The sequence below is a fragment of the Ranitomeya imitator genome, chromosome 1 (genome assembly GCF_032444005.1).
Source record: "Ranitomeya imitator isolate aRanImi1 chromosome 1, aRanImi1.pri, whole genome shotgun sequence".
NCBI lineage: Eukaryota > Metazoa > Chordata > Amphibia > Anura > Dendrobatidae > Ranitomeya > Ranitomeya imitator.
Genome location: NC_091282.1, coordinates 557195790 through 557212871, shown reverse-complemented (window position 1 = coordinate 557212871; position 17082 = coordinate 557195790). Strand labels below are relative to the sequence as shown.

At 43.4% G+C, this 17082-nt stretch overlaps 1 protein-coding gene across 1 annotated transcript in view; it reads left to right on the top strand.

Moving 5' to 3' along the window:
* The window catches only part of JAK3 (Janus kinase 3), a 475730-nt gene that overhangs the window by 227864 nt on the left and 230784 nt on the right, over window positions 1–17082 (top strand). The gene's annotated exons all lie outside the window — the stretch shown is intronic.

Sequence of the window (17082 nt, the reverse complement as noted above, 5' to 3'; positions counted from 1 at the left end):
CTGAACTGGTCTAGCGATATTTCACAGACCAAGTACAAATCACTACTCCTATTTTTATTAGCAGCTGCCAAACTAATTATTCCCACAAAATGGCACTCTCAGAGTAGCCTGAGTGTTGTTGATTGGCTCCAAAAACTTGGTCAGCTTTATTATGTAGAGGAAATTGGAGCTTTCACAAACTTCTTAAGAGACAGGTTTGGGGTAACATGGGAGCCATGGGTTCTGTATAGAGAATCGGGTGAATATTTAAGGATGATGAGTCAGCAGTCTCACACAGCGACTGAAAGAAGATCTGGCGTCCACCCTAAAAACTAACAAGCTTTCATAAGAGAATAATACTTGATACATAGGTCTCATCATGAAGCTATAAGGCACTAACCACCGATACCACTATCCATTCTTACATGGAGGACTCCCCTACCTCTCCCCTACCTCCTCTCCTTCATCTGATTTTCCCCACCCTACTTTCTCTATCTGTCTCTCTGTATCAATGTTATAATTTAAGATCTATAGGTGTGTACACATTCGGTTAAACTTATTCCTTATAAAACAGTAGGAAAATGAAGACAAACTGTTGTGGAATGTAACTTCTACTATTATTAATCTTAACATGTACTATGTGATGACCTAATGAAAGAACTTTTGACAACATTCTATTGAAAAAACACACACACACTGTTATGTAATTTTACATTATTGTTTATTTGTGTTATATATCCCAATAAAAAGATGTTTAAAAGAAAAGAATGTGACCTCCTAATGCTGCAAATTTCACAAATGAGCATTTTCAGTTCTTTAAAACATATCAAATGTTTAGAAATTCTACTGTGCCTAATAATTTGGAACAGTGCATTTTGAGTTTTTATTCATTTTGGAGATTATACTGTTATCATTGGGAGGTTTCTTCAATAAAATTTGATGTATAAATCTAACGGGTGATGACTTTTATTAGACTCACTGTCATTTGCACCGACCATTTAGGAAAATCTGAGAAAAATGTAATTTGCGTAATAATTTGGAACATGGTTTGAAGAACACTTTCCTGCCCCTTGGTCCTTGGAAGGAACAAGTCATGTATCAGTCCTTTGCACTGACCACACATATATTTATACATGTAAATGAGATCCCCATTGAAATTAATAAGGACATGAATTTCTCAAATACTTCCATTTAATGTATATGCAGTAGTAGTGTAGCTTACATATCATTTGTCAAACTAAATTTGACAGGTGCCCCTCCCATATCAAAGTGTGTAACCACACCCCTCCCTTTCAGTGTATCTGATTGCCTCTCCTTTTGATATGCTTTTGATATTGCTAGCAGAGTGTTTGGTTTTTATTTGATCCAGCAATTCTCACTTTATATCATATCAATTAGATTCTCATTTTATATATGAAGCTGATGAGTTTGCTGCTGTTATCAGAGCAATGTATTTTATTTGATAGCCCCAATGATCACATAGACCAAAGTGATAGTGTTACTGGCGTATCTTTTTCAGCATTTTATATGTTTTTATATCCTAGCAGTGTATTTATTTGATACTGTGATTCTCATTTTACTTGAGGTTTATAACACACCAGTCTCATTGTATGGGCATATTATGTATATGGCCATGTTACAACACCAGCAAGTATAAAGCGAGTGATTTATACGATTGTAAAAAAAAAAGCAAAGGCACGATATTGTAAAAGTTTAAGGCTATGATGCGGATTAGGCTTAGGAATTTTTGGTGCAGATTCTGCCTCTCCTGGCAGAAAACGCACTTGCGGATTTGTCGCGTTTTTTGTGTGGTTCCGCATTTTTTGTGCACTTTTGCTGCAGTTTTCTTGCGGATTTGCTGCGTTTTTTACCCCTGCGGTTTTCTATAATGGAATGAGTACAAAAGCGCTGCAGATTCACAAAAAAGAAGTGACATGCTATTTCTTTTAAACCACAGCTTTTCCGCAGCGGATTTTCCGCAAAGTGTGCACAGCATTTTTTTTTTCTCATTGATTTACATTGTACTGTAAATCAATTGCGGATCTGCAATGTTTCTGCACCACAAAAAAAGCTGCGGATCCGCAGAGAATCCGCAATGTGTGCACATACCCTTAAAGATTTTATTGTTGTAAAACAAATACATCTCAAAGACATTTCAATAATATAAAACTACTTACAGAATCTCAAAGACATTTCAGTAATATAAAATTCTTACAGAGTAATATAAATAGTATCACAAGTACAATTAACATACATCAACACACTCTTACAAAATAAATAATATAGTGTTACAATTCAACTACAACATTTATCCAGCACATCACTTTCATTGTGAGCCACATGGATTGTAGTATTGGTAGAGACTTATTTTTAGGTAGCAGAGTTCCTTGTGTGATACCTAATGATGGAGAGTGTAAAGATTGACTGGTACGGGTCGGAGAGGATAGTGTCTGGGAGTAGATACAGCGCTACCCGCACTGATGGACATTTTTAATCCATCTAAAAGCTGCCTAGTAGTGGGATTGCCCACAACTGTATATGGAATATTTAGCTCTGCCATTGCCTGCATAAATGAATCCCAACCACAAGGTAAGTTCCTGGTGGTCAGTGCGTTAGGCTACTTTGACACTAGCAAAGTTGCCTGCAGGATGCGTTTTTTCTCCATAGACTTTCATTAGCGACGCATTGTGACGGATTGCCACACGTTGCATCCGTCGTGCGACGGATGCAACATGTTTTTGCAGTCTGTCGGGACAAAAAACGTTGCTTGCAACGTTTTTTTGTCCGTCGGGTTCGCTTTTTCAGACTGCGCATGCGCGGCCGGAACCCCGCCCCCTCCTCCCCGAACCTTACAATGGGGCAGCGGATGCATTGTAAAACTGCATCCGCTGCCCCCGTTGTGATTTTACTTCACAGCATGCGTCAGTACGTCGGCCCGATGCACTGCGACGGGCTCGTACAGACGCTAGTGTGAAAGTAGCCTTACTCTGTGTTGTACTACGTACCAAATCCAGCAAGTTAGATCCTGGTATTACTTCGCCTTTGAAAATAAATTCGGCTTTATTATTCCAGGCTGTAACATTTTTATTCTGCAGTAGCCTGTTTAGTAAAAATTCAGCATTCTTTTTATATCTTTGGTTTATATGGCTTACAATTTCAGTGACCTCTTGATTTTTATCAGGGTCAGGAATATCTTTGGTTTATATGGCTTACAATTTCAGTGACCTCTTGATTTTTATCAGGGTCAGGAATTAACATTTGTTGCTGATCAGGATCAGGAGTGCTAACGAGATTTAAAGTGGTTACTTCTTTTGAGCTGAGCCATATATGTACCAAGTATTGCTGTAGCACGGAGCTATACATTTTAATTTTTACGACTCACAAGAAACTGCCCTCAGTAGTATACCCCTAAACCAGGGAATCAGGTACCACTAAATACCAAATACATAGATCACATTTTTTTGTTGATTACACTATATAGTAAATCCCAAAACAAGTGGTACTCTAAAAATAAAATATCATTTATTAAACATAAATTAAAAATTAATTTAACATACAATAACAAAAATAATAATAACAAAAAAGTACAAAATCCAATAAAAAGAGGGACATAGCAACCATAGGAAAACCACCAAATTTCTATAACACTATGGTGTGTCTAAATACAGGGAGAGCTAAATACCACACAGAAAGACCTCTAACTGGATCTAATGGGAAAAATATCATAGCCCATACTAGCCACATAATTAATTCATGTCTGGAATTTAGACTATCATGTGTTGTGGCAGTTACGGCATATGGTAAGGTATACAAAAAATCCTTATGTCCAAAGTGGTAGATGTAAGGGTAAAGCTCCGTAAGATAAAGCAATAACACATTACCAGAAGTGTATGGTGTGGTTTTCCTCGGCGTCCCTCTACCCCGACGTGCGTTTCACTGACCGCTTCTTCAGGAAGCTTGTCTAGGCAGGGGGAAAGCCGGTTTATATACACAGGAGAGCCTCACTGATAGGAGATATGAAAACCGGAGGTGGACCCGGAGTGTAGTCATTTCCGTCTACAGCGGTATAACAGGTGTTCCAATGCGTCTGCGCAAGAGTCCGTACATAGGTCAAAAAGACTATAACGCACGTGTGGAAAAGAAGAGGGGGGAGTGCCGATCCGTCCCCGAATGGGGACGCAACATAAACAGCGCATGCGCACGGAGCAACCACCACTAGATGGCTACAGCGCATGCCCCGACCGCCGAACAAAGGAAGGGTGCCAGTAGCATAAGTATAAACGGTAACCATGGCAATGTGCAACAGCACATACAGGCAACATCCACATCGCATGCGCAAACAGTAACCACCACTAGATGGCTACAGCGCATGCCCCGTCCACCGTACCTAAAAAGAATGCCTATAGCGTAAGTATAAACGGTAACCGTGGCAATGTACCACAGTACAACCACGCAACATCCACAGTGCATGCACTAGATGGCTACAGCACATGCCCCGACCGCTGAACAAAGAGAGAACGGCAATAACGTGAGTGTAAAAGGTTACCTTGGGAATATGCCATAGCACACCCGTGTGCTGCAAACCATGGCAACCTTTATCATGGCAATAGATGAAAAAAATATATATACGATATTAATATATATATATGAGCAGTAAAAGCTCAACCACGCAACAGAAGGTGGTTGCCATAGTGACAGATGGCCCAACTACATTAAAGTGGAAAGTATTAAGGTAATACGACAACCTAGGACAGGAGGACCAGATATAACAATGAACAGTCTAGATCAGAAAAAACAAAAAGCTTCCCAAACGACAAAGTAGAAATGCTATCTAAAGCAAACCGAGGGGAATGCCCCGCCTAAACTAAAAGTAATAAGGACCAGGAGAGTAAAGCGGCGTATGCGCCGATGGCAGACTGGTGAGAAAAGGTGGGGATGGGTCGCAGACAAGCGGAACCACAGGCCCAAAACCACACCATACACTTCTGGTATTGTGTTATTGCTTTATCTTACGGAGCTTTACCCTTACATCTACCACTTTGGACATAAGGATTTTTTGTATACCTTACCATATTCTGTAACTGCCACAACACATGATAGTCTAAGTTCCAGACATGAATTAATTATGTGGCTAGTATGGGCTATGATATTTTTCCCATTAGATCCAGTTAGAGGTCTTTCTGTGTGGTATTTAGCTCTCCCTGTATTTAGACACACCATAGTGTTATAGAAATTTGGTGGTTTTCCTATGGTTGCTATGTCCCTCTTTTTATTGGATTTTGCACTTTTTTGTTACTATTATTTTTGTTATTGTACCGTATATACTCGAGTATAAGCCGAGATTTTCAGCCCAAATTTTTGGGCTGAAAGTGCCTCTCTCGGCTTATACTCGAGTCAAGGTGGGTGGCAGGGTCGGCGGGTGAGGGGGTGAGGGCGCTGAGACATACTCACCCAGTCCCGGCGGTCCTGACGCTCCCTCTGCCGTCCCACGGTCTTCGGTGCTGCAGTTCTTCCCCTGTTCAGCGGTCACGTGGGACCGCTCATTAGAGAAATGAATAAGCGGCTCCACCTCCCATAGGGGTGGAGCCGCCTATTCATTTCTCTAATCAGCGGTGCCGGTGACCGCTGATAGAGGAAGAAGCTGCGGCACCGAAGACCAGCTGTACGGGGGAAGGAGCCGGACGCCGGGACCAGGTAAGTATCGCATATTTACCTGTCCACATTCCACCCGCCGGGCGCCGCTCCATCTTCCCAGTGTCTATCTGCTCTGACTGTGCAGGTCAGAGGGCGCGATGACACATATAGTGTGCGCGGCGCCCTCTGCCTGATCAGTCAGTGCGGAGAGACGCCGGGACCGGACGCTGGGAGCTGCAAGCAAGAGAGGTGAGTATGGCTTTTTTTTTTTATTATTGCAGCAGCAGCAGCAGCAGCAATGGCACAGATTTATGTGGAGCATTTATGGGGAAATATGAACGGTGCAGAGCACTATATGGCACAGCTATGGGGAAATATGATCGGTGCAGAGCACTATATGGCACAGCTATGGGGAAATATGATCGGTGCAGAGCACTATATGGCACAGCTATGGGGAAATATGATCGGTGCAGAGCACTATATGGCACAGCTAGGGGGAAATATGAACGGTGCAGAGCACTATATGGCACAGCTATGGGGAAATATGAACGGTGCAGAGCACTATATGGCACAGCTAGGGGGAAATATGAACGGTGCAGAGCACTATATGGCACAGCTATGGGGAAATATGAACGGTGCAGAGCACTATATGGCACAGCTATGGGGAAATATGAACAGTGCAGAGCACTATATGGCACAGCTATGGGGAAATATGAACGGTGCAGAGCACTATATGGCAGAGCTATGGGGCAATAATGAATGGTGCAGAGCACTATATGGCAGAGCTATGAGGAAATATGAACGGTGCAAAGCACTATATGTCACAGCTATGGGGAAATATGAACGGTGAAGAGCACTATATGGCAGAGCTATGGGGAAATATGAACGGTGCAGAGCACTATATGGCAGAGCTATGGGGCAATATGAACGGTGCAGAGCACTATATGGCGGAGCTATGGGGAAATATGAACGGTGCAGAGCACTATATGACACAGCTATGGGGAAATATGAATGGTGCAGAGCACTATATGGCACAGCTATGGGGCAATAATGAACGGTGCAGAGCACTATATGGTACAGCTATGGGGCAAGAATGATCTATTTTTATTTTTGAAATTCACCGGTAAATGCTGCATTTCCACCCTAGGCTTATACTCGAGTCAATAAGTTTTCCCAGTTTTTTGTGGCAAAATTAGGGGGGTCGGCTTATACTCAGGTCGGCTTATACTCGAGTATATACGGTATGTTAAATTAATTTTTAATTTATGTTTAATAAATGATATTTTATTTTGAGAGTACCACTTGTTTTGGGATTTACTATATAGTGTAATCACCAAAAAAATGTGATTTATATTTTAATTTTTACGTCATCGGGTATGTCACGACATTGTAAAACGCTAATTTCATCATTAAGGTGAGGAATAACACTCTTGTATGTTATCTGTATTAGGGGGTCTTAGTTTGACTAGATCCTGTTTGGGGACTAGATACATTTTCTCTGTATGCTCCATAATTTGCCTGTGATTAGACTTGTTGTTACTGGAATTGCAAAACCTAAAAGAGGCCCGATAAACCCTCTGGTCTGTTTAGTAGCAGCTGTTATTTCTTTATGGGCTGGGATCTATCACTCAGGGTTCTTATAGCTTTACGCCACTTCTTTAGTATGCCTTTTTGGCGCTCTTTCAGGGGAATCCTGCCTTTTAAGATGTTTAAAGCAACCTCGCCTATGGCTGTAATAAAATCGTTACTTGCATTGTGCAAAATAGACTTTCTGACAGCATGGGTTGCTTTCACCAGGGTTTCTAACCTCTTTCTGCCATTAGACGTACTATTCCGTCCATGTGACCCGAACCCTACTTCTCATGGACAGAATATTACATCATGCCCTTTCATGCGACACTGCGACTTAAGTCGCGGTGATCGCATTCAAATTCTGACGCCATCTTACCTGGAGGAAGATGGTGTCAGCATCCCGGGCTGTGTCCTCCCCATCCGGCCTCCCGATCGCTGTGATTGGCTGTTCAAGTCTGAACAGCCAATCGCAGCCTTTCTCCTTGTTTCAGCCAATCAGATTGGCTGAAACAGTGAGGTCCCAGGCTAGGATCGAATACCTTGACAATCACAATGATCGCGCCAACCACAAGGCACTGCGGTGGTGTTACCACGCTGTGCCCTGCTGGTACTGGACTAGGATCAGTGCTGTAAGAGCACCGATTGTAGGCTGGTGCCTAGGACAGGCCAGGTATGGCCTGCAGCTGCTGATTGGCAAGATCGATGTGATTATCGATCGTGCCAATTACAGGTCACAGCAGCGGTGTGACTGCGCTGTGCCTTGCCGGTGACCTGCCGCTCACCTGCTGGTGACCTACCGGTGACCTGCCTAGGATTAGAGCTGTGACCTCCGATCATAGGCCGGTGCCTAGCAACACCGATGTCAACAGGGCCACCTCTGATTGGTGGGATCGATGTGATCATCAATCCCACCAATGACAAGTCACAGCAGCGGGGTGATCACTCTGTGACCTCTCTCTGACCTGTCTGTGACCACTCTGCAGGAATCCTCACACTAGCTGAGGATTTCTGCAGAGTGGTCATACTGCTGGATCTCCTGGTGTGCTGTGACTTGTGGTGCCACAGTAGCCTGTGACACCACAATTCCTGCGAAAGAAAGAAGACAGAAGAAAAAAGACTGAAGAAAGAAGAGAGACTACAACTGTAAGTGTTGGTCCCCGATCCCTGCCCGATCTCTCTTCATCCACACCAATTACCTCATCCCTCTTCCCCCTCTTTTTACCCCCTACGCCCCCCTTTGTGCCGCCTCCGTGCGCACATTTAGCAGCAGCCGAGCGTTGACTGGTGACGCAGTTCACCGTGCTTGCTTTTCTTTCTCACCCCCTTGCGCCAACTCTATACGCCCATCCCACAGCCGCCGAACGTTAATAAGTGACGCAGTTCATTTATCAGAGCTCGTGCTTGCTGTTTTCCATATTTTTTCATCCCCCTTGCGCCACACCCCAGTGCACACATCCTGCAGCCATCGATCTTTGATAAGTGACGCAGTTCACTTATCAGAGCTCGTGCCTGCTATTCTTTTTTTTCACCCCCCTTGCGCCACACGCCAGTGCACACGACCCGCAGCCGCCAATCTTTGATAAGTGACGCAGTTCACTTATCAGAGCTAAGGCCTGCTGTTTTCCGTTTTTTTTTACCCGCCTGCACCACACCCCCGTGCGCACATCCAGCAGCCGCCGAACTTTGATAAGTGACACAGTTCACTGATCAGAGCTAGGGCCTGTTGTTTTAGACTTTTCTTTTCACAGACATTTATTTTATTTTAGCTTTTTCTTTACAGACAAGTTTGCACCAATCACTATCCCCCCCACACACACATACAGTTATAAATAAAGTACACGCAAAGCACCATATTCACACAGAAAATACCCCACCTGTCATGTTCCTCCCAACAGCGCTATTCAGTGGAGGAGGCATATTCTTTCCTTGCCTCCGAGGGAGAGGATCCCACATTTCTTTATTTTTCAGATTCTTCATCCTCTTCTTATTCCTCCTCCTCATCTTTCTCCTCGGGTCCTGCGGAACTGCCACACACATTTCCCAGGACAGAAAATGAGGTAACGCACACTCCTGAAGATGAACCAGTGCACCCCTCTTTGGACCCCATATGGACCTTGCCCCCCCAAAATTACGAGCCACTGATTCCTGATTTTGTGGCAAAGTCTTTTTCTCTGAGGATTTTATTAACCTCATGGTGAAGCAAACTAATTTATATGTTCGTCAATTTTTGGCGCAAAACCCCGGTTAATCATATTCTAACTGGTCTCCTGTAGACTCAGTTGAAATGATACAGTTTTGGGGCCTGGTCCTTCATATGGGATTCCTGAAGAAGCCAGAAATTCAGCAATATTGGAGTGTTGATGTTTTATACAACACTCCAGTGATCCGAATGGTCATGGTCCGGATGCGTTTTGAGGCCATCCACAAATTCCTGCATTATAACGATAATGCACAGTGTCCCGTACAAGATGACCCCGACTTTGACTGTCTGTTCAAAGTTCGGCCTGTCATTGAACACTTCAGCAAAAAGTTTGGTGAAGTGTATGTGCCCAAAAGGGACATCTGCATGGATGAGTCCTTGATTCATTTTAAGGGAAGGCTCAGATTCCATAAGTACCTGCCCAGCAAGAGGGCCAGGTATGGAATCAAACTCTATAAGCTGTGTAAGAGTACCTCAGGGTACACCTTCAGCTTTAGAGTGTACGAAGGGAAGGAAACCAGGATTGAACCCCCTGAGTGTCCTCCTGTCCTGGGAGTGAGTGGGAAAATTGTGTGGGATTTGGTGCACCCACTGCTGGATAAAGGTTATCACCTCTACACCGATAACTTTTATTCCAGCATCCCACTCTTCAAATCCCTCTCTGTGCGAGGTACCTCAGCCTGCGGTACTGTCCGCAAAAGTCAGAGAGGCCTCCCGAAAATGCTACTTGGGCAGATGCTCAGAAGGGGTGACAGCAGAGCCCAACCTGCTGGTGGTCAAGTACAAGGACAAGAGGGATGTCCTTCTCTTGACCACCATACACAGTGATGGCAGTGCACTCAGCACTGTACGGGGTACCTCTACACAGGTCAGCAAACCAGACTGTGTACTGGGTACAACAAAAAAATGGGAGGCGTTAATCCCTCTGATCAACTCCTCCAACCGTACAGTGCTTTGAGAGAGGCCAAGGTGTGGTACAAAAAGCTGGCCATGCACATCGTACAGATGGCAATGCTCAACGCTTTCCTCTGTCACGATGTGCACACCACACCGATAAGTCGACCCTTCAGTTCCAGGAAGCAGTGGTTAAGGCCCTGATTTTTGGCACTCCGGAAGGAGCGGGCCCCAGTACTGGAAAAAGAGGTAAGTCTCAAAAAAGGTGCCAAGTGTGTTGCGAAAGGGGAATATGCCAGGACACCATTTATCAATTCGACACCTGCCTCCAAAAACCTGGCCTGTGTATGAAGTATTGCTTCAAATTGTACCACACGTCCATGCACTGCTAATTTACTTTACAGGAAACAGTAGATTAGTTCCAAAAAGGGGCACATCTAGATAAGTTCATTGGGGATCAAGTTTACAAAATGTCACTTGTGTTTTTTTTTTTACTGTTTAGGCACATCAGAGGCTCTGCAAACGGAAAATGACACCCGCAGACATTCCATCAAAGTCTGCTTTCCAAAACGTCACTACTTCCCTTTCGAGCCCCGACGTGTGCCCAGACAGTATTTTTTCCCACATATGGCATACCATCAAACTCAGGACAAATTCGACAATAACGTTTGGGGTCCAATTTCTTCTGTTATTCTTGGGAAAATTAAAAATTGGGGACTAAAAGATCATTTTTGTGGGAAAAAATTAGATTTTTTATTTTCAGGCCCGGGCATTATAAACTTTAGTGAAACATTTGGGGGTTCAAAATTCTCACCACACACCTAGATAAGTTCCTTTTGGTGGGTCTAGTTTCCAAAATAGGGTCACTTGTGGGAGGTTTCCACTATTTAGGCACATAAGGGACTCGCCAAACGCGACATGGCGTCCAATCTCAATTCCAGCTAATTTTAGCTTGAAAAAGTCAAATGGCGCTCCTTCCCTTCTGAGCCCCGCCGTGTGCCCAAACAGTGTCCCCCACACATATGGGGTATCGGCATACTCAGGACAAATTGGACTACAACTTTTTTGGACCAATTTCTTCTGTTACCCTTTGGAAAATAAAAAATTGGGGACTGAATGATCATGTTTGTGGAAAAAATATGATTTTTTATTTTCACACCCGGGCGTTATAAACTTCTGTGGAGCACATGGGGGATAAAAGTGCTCACCATACATCTAGATAAGTTCCTTAGGGGGTCTAGTTTCCAAAATTGGGTCATTTGTGGGGGGTTTCCACTGTTTAAGCACATCATGGGCTCGCCAAATGCGACATGGCATCCAATCTCAATTCCAGCCAATTTTATCTTGAAAAAGTCAAACGGCGCTCCTTTCCTTCTGAGCTCTGCCGTGTGCCCAAGCAGTGGTTGCCCCCCACATATGAGGCATCAGCGTACTCAGGACAAATTGGACAACAACTTTTGTGGTCTATTTTCTCCTTTTACCCTTGGGAAAATAAAAAAATTGTTGCTGTAAATCATTTTTGTGACTAAAAAGATAAATGTTCATTTTTCCTTTCACGTTGCTTCTGCTCCTATGAAACACCTGAAGGGTTAATAAACTTCTTGAAATTGGTTTTGAGCACCCTGAGGTGTGCAGTTTTTAGAATGGTGTTACTTTGGGGTATTTTCAGACATATAGACCCCTCAAAGTGACTTCAAATGTGACGTGGTTCTTAAAACAATGGTTTTGTAAATTTTGTTGTAAAAATGAGAAATCACTGGTAAACTTTTAACCCTTGTAACTTCCTAACGAAAAAAAATTGGTTCTAAAATTGTGCTGATATAAAGTAGACATGTGGGAAATGTTATTTATTAACTACTTTGTGTGACATATTTTCCAAATTTTCCAAATTTTTGCCAAATTTCAGTTTTTTACACAAATAAAGGCAAGTAATATTGAAAGAATTTTACCACTAGCGTGAAGTACAATATGTCATGAGAAAACGATCTCAGAATTGCCAAGATCTGTTGAAGCGTTCTGGAGTTACTACCTCATACAGGGACAGTGGTCAGATTTGTAAAAATTTACCTGGTCATTAACGTGCAAACAACCCGCGGGGATAAAGGGGTTAAGAGAGCCCAGTTACGACGGAGTCTCTCAGACATCTTTACATCACAATGCACACAGCGTGGAATGTCTGATTCCACGTAAAATTCACTTTTTAGAAGTGCTTTTCTTTTCAACATAGACAGCGGGCAACGCTGGTGGAAACAACCCTGTCCACAAGCGAAGATCCTCAGGGGTATTAGCTCTCAAATCTACCAGCAAATACCCATAAGGCTTCCGCGTGGCATCCTCAAAAGCTTCTAGGAAAAAACGTGTTTTTCCGGGGTACATCTGGCGAGCTAGAGTTAAGGTTTGTAATTTATTTTGTGGATTATTAAAAAGCACCATCAGTGAGGGTAGCGCTGTATTTACACCCCAGAAGCTATCCCCTCTGACCTGTACAATTCAATCTTTACACTCCCCATCATTAGGTATCACACAAGGAACTCTTCTATCCAAAAAAAGGTCTCTACCAATACTACAATCCATGTGGCTCACAATGTAAATGATGTACTGGATAAATGTTGTAGTTGACTTGTAACACTATATTATTTATTTTGTAAGAAGTGTAATGATGTATGTTAATTGTACTTGTGATACTATTTATTTATTTATTTTGTAAGAAGTGTGTTGATGTATGTTAATTGTACTTGTGATACTATTTATAATACTCTGTAAAAATTTTATATTATTGAAATGTGTTTGAGATTCTGTAAGAATTTTTATATTATTGAAATGTCATTGAGATGTATTTGTTTTACAGCAAAAAAATCTTTCAAACTTTTACAATATCGTGTCTTTGCTTTTTTTACAATCATATAAAACATCCGCTTTATACTTGATGGTGTTGTAACATGGCCATATACATAATATGCCCATACAATGAGACTGGTGTGTTATAAACCTCATGTAAAATGAGAATCACAGTATCAAATAAATACACTGCTACGATATAAAACCATATAAAATGCTGAACAAGATACTCCAGAAACACTATCATTTTGGTCTATGTGATAATTGGGGCTATCAAATAAAATACATTGCTCTGATAACAGCAGCTTCATATAAAATTAGAATCTAATTGATATGATATAAAGTGAGAATCGCTGTATCAAATAAAAACTAAACACTCTGCTAGCAACATCAAAATCATATCAAAAGGAGAGGCAATCAGAAACACAGAAAGGGAGGGGTGTTACACACTTTTAATACACTTTTATAGGGACGGGGCAGTAATAGGATTACTCTGTCCTAGCTGCATTACTCTACATTTATCTACATTAAATCTCATCTGCCAAGTTTGCCCATTCAGACAATTTATCCAAATCGTTTTGAAATATTGTACGGTTTCAAAACTTTGCAGGGATGTCCTATAATATTCAAGGTCTACAAGGCTTTGCTGTACCCAACAAATTAAAATTGCCATTGTGAGTTTAATAGTTTGTTCATCACAACCAGAGCATGCATCAATTTACATGTTATATCTGTTTGCCTGTATGACTCTAGAAACCATTCTGAGCTCCAGCACCCTGCCATTTACCACTACAGACATTTGAGTAGTTTTACCATTATTGTTTTAAATGTAGATGTAACGAAGGCCAGTGGGTAGTCGTGGCTAACAGTGACTGCTCTGCCACACCATGGCCCTCCGTCACATGAATACATTGTCCCTTCTGTGGTGCACTTGATGATCCACTTACTTGTATATCAGGGTCCATCTCGATTCAATGGGGCTCCTTTCCTATAAGCACCACGTAATGACGGTACTGCAATTTTTGACTGGCCAGACTACCTCGCATTCAGGAGTTTCCCGCCTGTTTCGTGCCTGATGTTTAGGGTAGTTCCCACAAAATTAGCTGCTACCATTTTGAACTTGCCCTGTATCCCACCACCACTGTATGACTGTCAGCCCATAGGCCCTGAACAACTGGGCTCCTCCCCTTCAAAGTTTCAGGACTCAACTGTCCTGTCTGGGTTCCCAGCCCTCCTCTGCCTAATTCCAGGAAGCTCCCCAGCTACTCTCATTTGGCCCCTCCTATGTAGATAAATCCTATTGGTCTAACGTATTCCTCTTTTCTCTATTGTGCCCCCTCTAGAGGGCTTAATCCTATACTTTCCCTCTTTCTACTTGACACATTAACACTTGTACATTGCATTACACAGTATGACAGCATTATAGAAAACTTCAAATATACATAACATTCCACAGTATCCTATATCAAATATACCAGCCTTTCCGGGACATGGGCACGGAGTGTGGGGCATGAACTAACCTCCGTACCCCCTTACACACCTTCCTCCTTAAAACATGATCATTTCCGACCATAGGGTGTTGGCAGGATACATCTTTAATTTTAACAGTTGGCTACTCCACGCAGAGATGCAAATAATTAAATGAGAAATTCACATTTCACAAAAAGAAAGCAAAGGATATACATATATATATATATATATATATATATATATATATATGAAACTCACATCTGTCCTTTATAAAACCTTGTGCATCCGGAGAAAATCTTTTGACTCTATGGAAGAGTCAATTTTTTTAGCAGCTTTAAGCAGGTGCCTGGTTACAGTTCTCCTGCTAGCACCACAAGTCCAAATGGCTCCTGTCTCTTTTATTTTCAGGACCCGAGCACGTACACAGTCCATAATGGGGCTCTACACAGTTACAGCAACTACAGTCTATATTAAATTGTTCTAACTGGTTTAACAGGTTCTCAGTCTTTTGGGGGTCTTCCCCCTTCCCCCTCCCTATTGTGCATGGATTATGGCCCGTTACACACTTGTGTGCTGTGCTTTCCTAGAAATAAAATGCTGGTTAAACATATCAACTTTTAAAATACAGTTCTGTGCAGCAGTCACTCGCAGTCTGTTTTCAGTCCAAGGGCCCTCTAACCCCGCAGGGTTAAAGCCCTGCAATCCAGCAGGGGAAGCGCAGCATGCGCAAAACAACTGGGATAGGGGTCAAACCATTTTCAAAGTTCAACTGTGGCCCGACTACACTGCACCCGACTTCAGTGCCATAGGGCTCCTTTGCCCACAGGGACATGGAACAGTCCCGTTTCTACTCCAGTGCAACAAGCACTATTCCTCCTTAAATTAAGTCAGGTTCAATCATTAGGCCCATGCTCCAGTAGATGATGGCAGCTCTGCAGCCGCCGGTGTCATGTTCCCTGGCCACAAGTGACAGGGAAGGGGCAGGACTTAGTTATTCAGTGACCAGTAAACAGGAGGCCGATTGCGCCTGTTCCGGACCCGCATATAGTTCCAGGTCGCCCTCCAGGCACAAGCTGACTGCCACCGCAAAGTACCCCCAAGGTCCATTCTCTTTAATAAATGAGACCCAGTCTCCTTCTCCCGGGGGCATTTGGAATTTCACTGAGCTGGCATTAACATATGCCTTATCATTAGTGTTGAGCATTCCGATACTGCAAATATCGGGTATCGGCCGATATTCGCTGTATCGGAATTCCGATACCGCGTTCCGATACTTTTGCGATATCGGATACCTGAATCGGAAGTTCCTATAGTGCAATTATACACTATAATGGAGTGTGGGCGGTGCGTGGGCGGAGACTGCGTGGGTGTGTGTGCGGGTGGGGTCTGTGCATGACGTGGCAGGGTCTGTGCGTGCCTGCCGGGGCTCTATGCGGGCTGCCGGGGGTCTGTACGGGCCTGCCGGGGCTGTATGCGGGCCTGCCGGGGTTCTATGCAAGCCTGCTGGGGCTTTATGCGGGCCTGCCGGGGCTGTATGCGGCGTGCCGGGTCTCTGTGCAGCGTGCCAGGTCTCTGTGTGGCGTGCCTGGTCTCTGTGTGGCGTGCGGGGTCTCTGTGCGGCGTGCGGGGTCTCTGTGCAGCGTGCCGGGTCTCTGTGTGGCATGCCGGCATCGTCCGATGGGACTACAAGTCCCATCGGATGATGCCTGCTACACTGACAGTGATTGACACATTAGCCAATGGGTGGGACAGTAGTAGTCCCATCATCCAGGTAATGTGTTGAATGAAAAAAAAAACACATACATACTCCATACATACTCCATACACACTCCATACACACTCCATACACACTCCATGCATACTCCATGCATACTCCATGCATACTCCATGCATACTCCATGCATACTCCATACAGTACATACATATAGACATACAGTACATTAAACATAGAGTACATACTCACCATTACTTGTCACTTTGATCGCTGAAGCCAGTGTCAACCTGTAAAAAAGATTAAAATAACAAACAACCAATATACTCCCTGTCCGCAGAAATCCACGGGTGTCCCACGATGATCTCCCGTGGAGAACAGCAGCAACAGCTGTTGCGACCGCTCTCTAGGGGCTCCAGGAAAACAATGATGGGAGGAAGGTATCCTTCCGCACTGTATTCCTCCGCCACTGTAAAAAAAATAGTCCCTAGTCTCACTTATGGCATTGCTGGGTGATACATTTTCCCACACAGCAATTGCCATAAAGTGACACTTTGAACTTTAGTAACCTCAGTGATGCACTGCAGGAGCCATTGTCTCCTGTAAGTGTGTCCCTGAGGGTCCTATAGAGCAGTGACATCACCCGATGTCACTGTTCTATAGGGGAGATCGTCGTGGGACCCTCGTTATTAATTGGACTACGGCGGACAGGTAGTATACGGTTTATTATTTTACGTTTTTTGCAGGCGCTGAAGTATGGTAAGTATGGTTAAATGAAGAATAT